The following is a 13571-nucleotide window of genomic DNA, read 5'->3' as shown; positions in this document are numbered from 1 at the left end:
TTTTTTTTTTGCAGCAATTTTTGGCAATACATGCAGTAATATATAGGGAAGAGCACATGGCACATGCCCATCCGGAAAAGTTACATGGTGCACGTAAATGTTTGATATTTATGCTGTGAGGTTATCAACTACTGGTTATGTGGTCTGGTCATTATTATGAGACTTATTTTTGTGGCGCTGAAAAACACCTATACATTCCTAGACACTTGTTACAGGTCTGAGCTACACTTGAACCCCAGAGGAAGCTGCTCTGAACATGGACTCCTAATGATGCCTTGATCTGCTGTGGACTGTGTGGGCTTATAACACTTTTGTACTTTTATATTCAAAACTGTACACAGAATGTTTGAAATAATCAATCATGTTGATCATTTTACCCCTGTTTTGAACAGTTTTGAATCCTAGTTTAGGCCTGATGTAGTCCTGGATTTAACCTGGTATAGTTTTAGTTTATCCCTGGTTTAGGCCCTTTTACACCTTTTAGTCCTTGTTTAGTCCTGGTCTACACTCTTAAGCCCTGGCATAGTCCTGGTTTAGTTTTGGTTTAGTCCTGTATTTTGACAATCATGTCACAATTTCACAAATGTATTGCACCTTCTGGAACAACGTCTGACACTCTGAAAATTACAGTATTGTAGAAGTAAACCCCCTTGCTTCACAGAGCTTATAAATGTACTTTTAGGGAGGCCTGAATTGTTTGTCTGGGACTTTTTGACTTTTAAAAATACATTTTATTTGGGTTTTTTCTTTTTTCTCCCAAGTGAAGTGCGATAGGGGAGATCCTTAATGATTAAACCGCCACAGTGCCAATCCTGCAGGAGTCGCTCTTGTTATGTAATAAGTCTGCGATATGCAAAGTAGTTTCCACACTCCGCTGAATGCTTTGTTCCCTGCGGTCGGGTTTTTCACCTTTTCTTTCTGAATCCATCTCATAGTTTCTTAAGGCGTATCAAGTTATATAAAGTTTGCATTGTAATTTCCATATGTTGAATAAATAAACTTATCATTTAAATGCAGTGGGTTGTTGTTTTTGCAGCACTGAGAATGAGAGAGTGGAAATCAATTGCAGGGGACTAGCACCATCTACTGAGCAGACGAGTGCAATTCAAATGATGATTTCATTACCACAGCAGGACAGTTCATATTCACAACTACAACTACATTTCACAACTAACACTTTTCTTCTATATGGGTTTTATGAAGAGGCTGTCCTATTAAACATGAAATTACAGAAGGGAAAAGAATAGTAAGTCATTTATTACAGTGGTTTCCAAAGTGACAGTCAGGCTCTGAGCTGGGGGGCGCCAGAGGGCTTGGACGATATCACTTTAAAACAGACACTGAATTTAACCTTTTTTATAGAATTGATAACTGTGTATTTTAGTGAAATTAGGTCAAAATAACACAATAGTTTACTAAAATAAAATAAATTACTTATGTCGATTTTATTTTGCAATGCGTGTTGCATGTCTAGATGGAGATGTCATTGCTTTGCCTGGAAAGTTCCACATGATGGCATTAAACTTGTCTTATGGAACACAGAAGGTGGCATCACCAGGCCAAGTTGGATCTGTGGAGAGGTGACCCCGCACACAGTAAGTATGCATGTTTTATATGCTATATTTTAGCAATAAATATACCTATACCATAAATGAATAAATGCAAGACTGTCTAATTTAATGCCATCACAATCTCCATGGAGACAAGTAGATGGTATACCCACCTCAGGAGGGTTACAGAGTGCATCTTTAAACAACCAATTAAAAAAAAAAAAAAAAAAAAAGTAGTAGAAAGTACTTAGAGCTTCCGATGGGCTTGTGACAATCCATTTGTAATCTGTCCAATATGTTTTATAACTCTTGCTTCCATTATGCCATCTTATTTTATTATGCAAAATGTGTGCATGAAATATGTATCAGTTCTACTGTTAAGAAACACTTAATCTTGAAGTGGACCACACCCTGGTGTCTTGTCAGTTTTGCCCCCAAACAGAACTTAATAGAAATGGATAGAAATACTAAGTTCTAATTATATCATACATTTCAGTTTGTTCTGGAGGTATTATTGGAGGCCTTGCTGTAGCCCATGTCAAGACAAGGACAACTATTAGGCTACATTTAAACTCCTTAGCTCTACTTTAATATTACATTCTGGTCTTACACTAGTTCTCATATAGCTTAGTGCGTGACCTTTCTTAAACTATTCATGAAAAGTGTAATTTTGTACTTCAGGTTTAAATGTAGTCTAGTATCTGGGTAGGTATGGATACTAGAGCTGCAAGATTAATCACAATCAAAATCACAAAGACGGGAGAAGAAATTATTTTACTTAAATCATTGCAAATAAAAATTATCCTCTCATTAAATAGTTTAGAAATTTCACAAACATGTTCTGAAATGCGTGGATTCTTGTTAGTTTAGCAGTTCAGATTTTTGATCTTCTCTCAAATGCTTCTGGACATCTTTAAAACGTGAATGATATTTTGGACAACCCTACTACTGACTAAAGTGTTGGAAAATAAAAAAAAATCTGATCATGTAATTCAGAAACTATGCCATTAAGACCTGTATAAATCAGTCCCTTATTAGAGCAACACTGACAAAAATGTACTTTTCATACACATATATATATATTTTTTGTAATAACCTGCTTGTTAATAATTGATACTGGAACATTTAATACCAGATCACATGACTGCATAAGGCTTTTAGCAGTTTTGATTCAGAAAAATGGAATACACACCAAGGAAAAACAAAAGTGGCTACTTTGGTGACACAATTGCAATTTAATAATCTGATAACAAATTTTTACACACACCTGCTCTTGATTTTAATGTTTTATCTGGACTTGTATACCTGTTAGTTTAGTTTTGTTTGTTTTCTGTTTGTATTGTATTTTAAGCAGTGCTGTCATTGCATTCTCTGTATAAATCAAAATAAAGTAAGAAAAAAATACCCCACTGATCATAAATATTTCATTAATCTTTTATTTGAAAGATTACACTGTAATTTGCTTTGATTTTAAGTCTGTTCTTTTTCTGACTTTTTAAATCGTTTTCATTATAGACAATAGACTTCTCAATATTCCTTTTGCGTATCTTCAAAACAGCATTTGCAATGTTATCGGTCATTTTATATATCTCCAACTTTAACTTCAAACCCTGTTCATTAAATAATTCACTTTTCGGCTATAGCCCGTAGCTGATGTAAAAAAAAGCCCCCCACTGATCCCACTGTTTTTACCCATAAGCCTTATTGCACCATGCAGTCAGTCTATACTCCACAGTGTGAATCATGGCTAAACCTACCACAGTGATGTAACCTGCTGCCTCTGTCTTCTCACTGTAGCTAAAACGTTGTTGACTTCAGTTTATTGAATGTTACAGTGGTATTTCAGATGAAGCATGTATCCCATATCAGTTATATGGTATTTTATAACAAATGCATAGAAAAAAAAACAAGCAACAGTAAAGGTGCATTATGTAACTCTTCATTCATTATTGCTTTGCCTAGAACGTTCCACAGTATTGCATTAAACTTATCCATCTTACTTTGCTATAATTACAGGCGTGTTTATTGCTGAAAATTTCATGAAACCATAGATTTTTACGATGAGCGGGGTCGTACCTCCACAGATCAGGCAAGGCAAGTTTATTTGTATTTGTAAGTTGTAAGTTGTAGTTGTAAGTTTGTTTGCACAGTTCATACACAATTCAAAGTGCTTTACAGGATAAGAAAGAAACATTAAAATCACAATACAATAAGTCAAAACGTAATTAATAATCACAAATAATCATCATATAATTAACATTAAACTATAAAAGTGCAGAATAAAAACCTTTCAGTCATACGCAGAGCTAAACAGAACCGTTTTGAGCCTGGATTTAAATATTGTCAAAGTAGAGGCCTGTCTCACAGCTTCTGGAAGACTGGTCCAGGTTTTAGTTGCATAAAACTGAAACGCTGATTCCCCATGTTTAGTCCTGACTCTGGGCACCAGCAGGAGGCCGGTCCCTGAAGTCCTCAGAGTGTGAGATGGTTCATATGGCACTAACATGTTGGCGATGGATGTACTTGGCGCCCATGGAGAGACTTGTTCACAAGCAGAGCTGCTTTAAAGTCCAGTCTCTGAGCCACAAGCGCCAGTGCAGAGACCTGAGCACAGGACACATGTGTGAAATAGTCTTAGTGCTAGTCAGGACCCGAGCAGCAGCGTTCTGGATGTACTGCAGCTGTCTTAACGCTCGTTTGGAGAGGCCAGTGAGCAGATCGTTACAGTAGTCTAACCGACTGGAGACAAATACATGGTTAAGTCTAAGTCTAGTTTTGACAGTATTCCCTTACTTGTTCACAAATTAAAGTAACTCAAAAAGGGCTATTAAAAAGGCAGCATGTGAGAAGTATTCAAAAATCTGAAATTAAATACCTTTACTACAAATTAAGATTGCCAATGCCACCGTATACTGTACATTTGATAAATTATAAAAAAAAAAAAAAAGAAAGAAAAAAAAAGAATAGAAAACTGGCCACATTTATCCAAACTCTCTTAACAATACAATTTGGCCTGCCCCTTCTCAATTAAACATCCTATATTATGCAAAATTGACTCTTGGAAGCTTTTAGCCAAGTTATAATGTTGTTAGCTCATCAAAAATACTCAGAGTTGTATTTTATTTCATTCACACAGGTTTGAGTCATCCTATATTATCAGTTCATCTACATCTCCAAAGCTCAAAACGCTATGTTCCACCTTGTGAAGTCATATAGTGGCAGAACAGCTACTTTTTACTTTTAGCTCAGTAGAGATTGGCAATTCCAGGGCTGAAACTATCCAAATGATTCTAGTGAAGGTGCATGGAGTTTAAAAACACAGTGGAGCACTTCCTGTTTTACCATGTGACAGTGGAACAGTGTTTTTTTTTTTTTTCTAAGAGCTCGAATGAGACAACAAAACACAACTCCAGATATGTTTGCGATGTATTATAACATCGATCAGAAAATGGCGTAATATGTACCCTTTAAACACTTCAGGATTATATATCAAACCCATTCACACTTACTTATTTTACCCATAATCCTTATTGAGCCATTTATGTTGTATGCGTCTAATATAACCACATCATCCAGCACAGATGTAACTACTGCCTCTCTGCTTCTTTGTTGGAAAAACCTTGACTCGAAAATTCGCACTCTCCGTTGCCATGGACGCAGGGATGTTTTACTCTGAGTGTTGTCTCAAGTACGTGCCACCTATTGTTGAAATCCATCTCTTCCACTGTTAATGCTGTGCAGAGTGCTGCCAGTAAACTAACTCAGGCATATGGGAAAATAAGTTTGAAATCATAATGACAAGAAATAAATACATATAGCAAATGTTTGGCAAGAAATTATTTTTTGACAATATTTATATTTAGTTTTATGTATGTGACTATGAAGGAATAATCCGAAAGTCATTAACAACAGTTTGAACCAACATTTGATCTTTGTACTACTGAGAAGAAACAACAAAACCTATTTAGCCTAAAAATACACAATGACTCTTCTTTATAAAACAACAAATGAATCATTAACTCACTGGTGTTATTAAGCTGATTTTGATTGATTCATGCAGGTTTGAATAATCCTGTATTGTCCTGCATTTCAGGTTTAAGTGCTAAGAAAATTTCAGTTTTCCCCTACCTCCTACATCCGCCCACTTCTGTGTACTTTCTTCTACTTTCAAAATCTCATTTTTGCATGTTTTTACCGTGAAATAAAACCATAGCGGCAGTCCGTCTGGCCCAGGGCAGCTGAAGAAGCAATGACGCAGTGACTAAAAGTGTCTAAACATCTGAATTAATGTTTGTATATTTAAATGTTAATCTCGGATACCTATAGACCTGAATTTGTGCACCTCTGCAGATCTCCAGTTTGACAGATCGAATCCATCAGCTTAGCATTTCACCACAAGATCATCTCATTCTAAATGTCAGTACCTCACATCTAGACGAGTTTACTTGAGTTTAAGATTTGATGGACTGTGAGCATCGTGCGTGTGCGAGGGGTGATTCTGACCATCTCGATAATCAAAGCTTCTCATTTTCTTTTTTGGCTTTTTCCTTGTGGTTTGGTGGAGATCGATGCCCTCCGCCCACCGCGTCTGAGCCCTGTTCACAAAGAGTTTATAAGAAGTGAGGAGCCTCTCTTTGCTGTGCTGAAGAACTGCATTATATTATACAAGGAGTGCTGCTTTGTGCTCTTGGTTCATTTGTTCCAAAAGAAAAATGGGAATAATATCTTAGGACTAGTCAGGTGGTATTTGACAGCCTATATTGTCACTTATAAAAGGATTCAGATCAATTCTTATTTTCTTCGTATTGTGATGGCAGTTTGGGTCGTAAAGGAGCACTATGTAACATTTTTGGTGGAGGACCTGCCACCTGCTTGTCTCCAAAGTTTCGCAATATGGCATTTAAACTTATGTATCTCCATGACGTCGTGCCGCCACGCTGAGACCTGACCCGTTACTTGACCAGGCATTTCCTCCTAGATAAGTATAATGCCAGACTGTGGAACATTCCAGGGGAAAATAAAACACAAAGAAAAAGCAGCTTGGATGTACAGGGAAACGTCTTCACACAAATAACTTTTTATCCGTTTGACAGAGTTTGATTTTTCTTTTACTATCTCCATGGAGACTGACAGGTGGCTGACCTTCTACCAGAAAACTTATGTAGTACACATCACTGCGTTATATACAAGGTTATTTTTGTCTGTTGTTGTTGTTATTATTATAGAGAGACAGTTTGAGGAAGTTTTTGAGATCCTGGGTCTAGTCCAGGTGTAGTTCTGGATTTGTTATTAGTCCAGCTCCTCCATCTTGTTTTGACCAGATTGATTTTCCCCTCCCACAGAGTCCAAACAGATACAGCCTAGTATGAGGTACGACATCTCTCCTCTGCCTCTCGAGCACCCTGGATTATTTATCACTAAGGTTCTGTACACATGTGGGAGATCTCCGTGGGATACTACTTCATAAAATATTCTGTAACAAGAAACATGAAATTTATAGTTGCAAATACAAATAGATACAGCAGTTTTTGTTTCTTGAAGTTGAGGTGGAGGTGAACGCAGTACATTTTTACTTTGCATTTCAGTTTTAGCGGGTGGATGAATGTGTGTATGTGTGTGTTGCGTGCGTGTTTGTGTTTTGTTGTAAAGTTTTCTGGACAGATGTGGTTGTGTAACAGCTGCAGGCTCTGGGCTGTTGGCTTCACTGGAGCAACTGGCAGGACAATTTTATAAAAGGGTCTCAGTAGAATGAACGTGTGAAAAGAGAAGAGCCCTGTCCAGATCCAAATTGATTAGTTGAAGTCACACTATGTAACTTTGCGCTGTCGTTTCTAAGAAGTTGAATAGCACAAAGTGTATTTCACTTCTTAAATATGAGGTGGGGTAATGCTATAATTTTGTATTTCATTATCTATAAGTAAATTAAAACTATAAATGTGCATTTGGCCAATCACAAACACTCATTGAGGTCTGATTAAGAGGTTTTCCTGTGCCATTTGGATTCATTTTCTTGGCTAGCCACCTGACTACACGGAGAAAGCAACTAATAAATGTACTAGCGAACTTTAATGACAAAGATTTCAAAAAATATATATCACTTTGTTGCACGTCTTTTTTATATTTTCAAATTAACAATCGCTGTTATAATCTTTCCCTTGGGCATCCTATAACTGAGCTTTATAAACAGTAGTATTGGCATTACTTTGTCCAGAGCCTTTTATAATTTTTATCCAGATTTGTTGTCATTTTAGACTTTACACTTTATTATGATTGGTTAAATCTGCTTCTAAATCTTGCAGAGATTTATGTAGGCTGACTGGAGGACTGGGAGTGTAAAAATAGACAGCATATAGGCAATAGTTATATAGTGTGGCTTTAATGCAGCTTTATGTAACTTTTCTGGTGGAGGATCAGTCAGTTGCTTTCCACAAGCAGGTCACATCTGTGGAGAGTTGAATGGCATATCTCCATGGAGACAACCAGAAAAACTGCATAGTTTATATTGTGTTTGTGTACATTTCTCCAATGCTACAGCCCAGTTTATAGTCACATAGTTGCTGGTAAATAAATGATAATTTGTCTTTTTTCATAGACCATCCCTGACTTCTAATCCTTTTAACACTCTCTAACATCGCCATAATTACCACTCGGACACTTTATCACCACTAATGTCACTGAGGGTCAAACCAACTTTTAAAACCTCTATTTCCAAAAACACAAACCATTACCAGAAGTATCTAATAGTATCCAAATTTGCACGTAACATTTAATCTTTACCATTTCCCAGCTGTGTTCGCCCAATGTTTGCATGTGAGCGACAGCCATAACCCCAAATAGACCCGTATCCACGCGCTGCTATGGAGATGAGAGGGGCGCGCAGAGTGCTCAAAACGCAGCGTCCCATTAGGGCATAGTGCTTCTATTAATATCCCGTCATCGCAGTGAATGGGGAGCAGAGGGTTTGGATAGCGGGGGTTGTGAATACATGATTTCCGGCTGGTTTCGCTCAGAGGAGGGTGGTTTGATTGACAGCGAGAGGAGGGGAGAGGTGGTGGGGGAGGAGAGAGGGAGTTGGAGAAATTCACGTCAATTCAATGAGCTCAATGAGTTTGTGCAGATGGAGAAGCGCTAAGCAGCAATTTAATGTAGGCTATCTGTCTGAAACAGCTGGGGCCGCTGCTAAATATGTTACAGTGCTTTTTATTTTAGGCTAAGTTAAGTTGTAGTCTCAGTGGTAGCAGTCATTTAAATGGTATTATATTTGGTTTTATATATTTTCTATTTGGAGTAGTGTTTCTCAGACTGTGGGAAGCGTACTACACTTCTATTGGTTTTCTTCAGAGATAAATGAATGATTTTTAAACACCTTTGAGCCACTTCTTGTAAGAGTTGCCTCAGGCCTGGTTTAGATGTTAAAATCTGGTTAGATCTGGTGGGACTCTGAAAGCTCGCAGCGGTGTTTGGTGAAAAGTTTGAGAATGAAAGTTCTTGTGAAACTCAAAAGTAGTAGGCCTAGTAGTTGTAGTATATGAAATGTGACGCATTGAAGTTAAATTACTTGACTTCTTGCGTACCTGTTGAGCAGCAATTCCCATTTTAATTAGGCAAATGTTTTATGTCAGATGTGCTTCCTTCCTTTATCCTTCTTTTCCTTTATTCAAGCTTTTGACGAACCCAAAGTTTAAGCCTGTTTTTTTACAAGCAAACAGAACAGAAGTATACATTTATTTTTCTGCTTCCTGCTATGTTTTAAATATTTTATTCATATACAAAGTGTACAGTCCTGTCTCAGATCTGCCCCTGTGGTGTTGAGGTTTGTACTTTACATCCCATTGAGATGTGTATGTGCATTTTCACCGTAGATTGGAGCCTGATGATTTCACTGTTTGATTTGCGTTTGCTCATAAAAAAGTCGACATTTTTACTCTGTCATTTGTTCAGAACAGAAGTGACTCAAGGGGTTTGTATCTTTTATTGAGACATGAACAGCAAAGCAGATACAGAACACTGAAGCAAACTCAGACATAGACTCAAGTCACTAGTGCAGGGTTTTGACTAGCCGCCTATAGACCTTATATCAAGTAATAACGTACACAAAATAATAACATTTGAGAAGTACTAATGCACAAACAAATCGACTGTTTTCTAACTGATTCTTAACAGTGGTGGAAGAAGTATTCAGTTTTGTTACTTGAGTAAAAGTACAGATGCCGGAGCAAAAAAATGCTCATGTAAAAGTAAAATTATGAAAAAAGTACCCAAGTACCCATACTTAGAGAGTAAAAAGGATTTTCCCCAGACTTTGAGGTCTATAAAGCTTCAGATGTAGTGATTTTGCTATAATAAAGATTTGTGCAAAATTTTGTTCAACAGAAACAATGGATTCGATCATTTCTTGTAGCTGTTTTTATCTGTATATTTTTGTTTGCTCAAGTTGTGAAGTTGATCAAAATAAACCCTCAGCCTTTTCAGCAGGTCTCAGACTATAATAAAAATACTTTTACTTTTCAGTCCAGTTCAAAAATGTAGTGGAATAGAAAGTACAAACACCTGCTCTCAAATATAGTGAAGTAAAAGCAAAAAATATCCACTTTAAAAACTATTTAAGTGCAGATACCTAAAATGTATACTTAAATACAGTACTTTACTACTTTTACTGTATTATGTTCCACCACTGATTCTAAAATACTTTCTAATGAAATCATCTTTAATCATTTCAAACATGCAGAAAAAGTCCCTCTACATATCCTTTGGCAGATAACAAAATAACCTTCAAATGTTTATGTATTTGTTTTGTTAGCTTTTTTGTTTTGTAGACCTTTATATTTTGACCTGTAATTACTTATTAGTTTTCTATGTTCATGTGACGTTGAATAGGATTAGGAGTAAGTACATCAATATATCAGCTTTTGTTATTACTGATAAATTCACCAGTATAAACACTGAAATGTGCAGAGAACAGATACGGAATATTTAAGTGGAAGAATGTTGAGGATAGAGCATTCCAAAACCAAAAAAATGGGATTCATAGATGTAGTGAAATGAGACAAGTTATGAGATTATAATATCAATTTACACTGGCGTCACCCCTCTCCTGCATCTCAACACGATTATTACAAAATGCCACGTTACATTAAAACCTGAAATTGGACTTGTTCAGACACTTTGTTGAGCTAAATGAAGTTTCTTTGGGGAGAGGAGCGTCGCATTTGTATCGTCAACACTCCATAATCCATCTGCTAAAATAAGATGAGTTTTGGAGGAGAGAGGTGAGTCCGCAGATGAAAAAGACTTTTATAAATACAATTAGCTCCATGCTCCAGTCGTGTGGGTTTTCTCTGAGCGCTGCTTGTCACTGGGCTTAACGGATGATTGCACTTTCTAAATATTAATAGAGTCAAAGGAAGTCAGCGGCCCAGGGAATTGTGGGAAAGATTACATAGGCTTTAGGGCAGATCTGAAACTGTCTGAGCTATTTATAACTAGAGATGGGTACTATACAGAGAGGAATTTGGAAAGAATATAAAAAATAAATTATTTTTATTTTTTTTTTATTTTTTAAAGTTGTGTTATTGTTTTCTCCGTATGGAATATTTTAATGATACTATTGCATTTGATTTATATAGTACGTCTTTGCACACTCTATACAGTAGCCACAGCTCATTCACTTCATTGATAAATAGATAAGGGTGATGAAGTGCTTTGCCTAAGGACACAGAGGCAATATGTTCCAGGGGTGACCAGTCCTTTGACCTTAAGGTTGGTGGACAAGTGCTCCTCCACTATGCCACTTCTGCTGTTTAAGGCTGGATGTACATATTACTTTGTATGTTTTTATTGTATGTTGTAACTCAGTCTAATTTATCTGTGGCGTTAAACTGCTTGTTTCAAAGGAGGTGAATACGTTTAATGCCATACTGTGGAACATGCCAGGCAAAACAATAACATCACCATGGAGACAAGCAGGTGGTGCCTTTAAATCAGAATAAATGTATTTTATTTTTATTTTATTTATCTTTATTTATACTCTCTTTTCTCTCTCTTTTTCATGGGCGCCCTTTTTAAAATACAATACAAACTGAAAAAAACAATCAAAAAAGAGAAGTAAGTCCATATAAAACATCAAAAAGTGCAGTTGTGTATATAAAAGTTCATTATCAGATTATTAAGTTGCGACTGTCACCAACGTGTCCAGTTTTGCATTTCCTTGGAGTGTATTTCCTTTTTCTGAAACAAAACAACTAAAAGCAGCTAACAAAACATACACATGAAAGCATACATTGTTACAGTCAAGAAGACATTATGTTTTCTTCACAATTAAATACACGTTGACTTTTTGAGTGAGTACTCTTTAAGTGAGAGCTGGATACTTTTACTTTGGCTAGTTGTCTCTATAATGTTGGTGTATTTTTCAGCACTTCTCCTATATTTTCTTTTTGGGCTTATTTCAGTTTTTAATATCACTTGATACACTGCTGCGATACAACATGTTTACCTTACTGTTATTCGAATATAAAATATATTGTTGCAGGCCCGTCAACAGAAATTTCAGTGCGAGAAATCTCACATGGGCCTCGCTCTAATGTAAACAAATAGGATGAAGTGCCAGGATACCTCACCTGCTTGTTAATTATTGATACGTTTAATACCAGATCACATGACTGCATAAGGCTAAGGACTAGCTGCACCAAAACTGAGACGGGAAAGAGGGTTTTTAGGTGTTTTGCTTTACAAAAATGGAATACACTCCAAGGAAAAGCAATACTGGATACTAAGGTGACACAATCTCAATTTAATAATCTGGCAACAAAGTTATACGCACACTTGCTCCTGTTTTTAATGTTTTATATGGACTTATATGCCTGTTTGTTTTGTTTGTTTTTCTGACCAAGTGCTCCCATTGGGTTCCCCTGTATGACTGGACTCCTACTACTAGTACTGACCCCAAAAACTCTTTAGATGCTTTCACAGACATCACTACAAAACTAGAACTAAACCAGGACTAGAAGAAAGTCAAACCAATGTCCACACAAGGACTGGACTGCACTCAAACTAGTGTCAAACCAGGACAAGTGAATTCACCCATACACAGGCTATTTATAGGAAACTGCCCTTCTTCACAGCCAACATATGGACCAAGCAATTCCCACATGAAGGTTTGTTTATATCCGGGCTTTGTAGTTTTTGATTAGATTCCAGTTTCTTGCACTGAAAATGTAAACAAATATTGATCTTGGGGAGAACAGAATATTTGAGGAGTGTTTTCTTTGACACTTGATTTCACACCAATGACTTCGGCTTGCGCTGCCACAAACTGATTTGGCTCTGTGCAAATGCATTATTTTGTAAAGTGGAGGCAGCAGAACAGCAGGGACAGCCCAAGAAGTGGAATATATTTCACTACACTATACTTTGAAGGGAGACAAGCTGCAGGTGAACTAGGCAGGACTGTTGACAAGTGAGATCTGAAAGTGCATCTTAGTTTGACTGGAATAAAAAAGTCGTGCTTTATTTGAACTCTTTCAGCAGCAAATGGATCGGTTATTTCTACAGCTTGTTTAGTGTCCAGAAAATGGGACACTGAACTCCTTAGCAGTGGTTTATCCTCAGGGTTTCATTATCTCCTACTGTATTTAATTTAATTTCAATGTTATTTTATTGTCTGTTGTCTGTTTTGTATTTTATTTTATCAGCTAATCAACAGTTTCTATAGGTGACCATTATAAAAAACCAAAAACAAGCTTGATTATCCTGAATTTCAAAAACTCTGGAAACACTGGTCAACCACCTGCTGGTCTCCATGGAGATACAATTACTTTGTCAGGAATTTTCCACAATATGGCAAGCAGGTGCAATCACTAGACAGTTATTTTAGCAATAAAAACATGGAAAAAACAAAAAAATGACCGATCAGTTTAATGCCATAGTGTGGATAACATCTCAGTGGAGACAAGGCAACGAACCTTCTACCAGAAAAGTTACATAGTGCACCTTTAAAAGCACAATAGAAGCTAATAAAAG

This window comes from Periophthalmus magnuspinnatus, chromosome 15, assembly GCF_009829125.3.
Source record: "Periophthalmus magnuspinnatus isolate fPerMag1 chromosome 15, fPerMag1.2.pri, whole genome shotgun sequence".
Taxonomy (NCBI): Eukaryota; Metazoa; Chordata; class Actinopteri; order Gobiiformes; family Gobiidae; genus Periophthalmus; species Periophthalmus magnuspinnatus.
The sequence above is the reverse complement of the archived record's forward strand: the minus strand, read 5'-3'. Positions refer to the sequence as shown.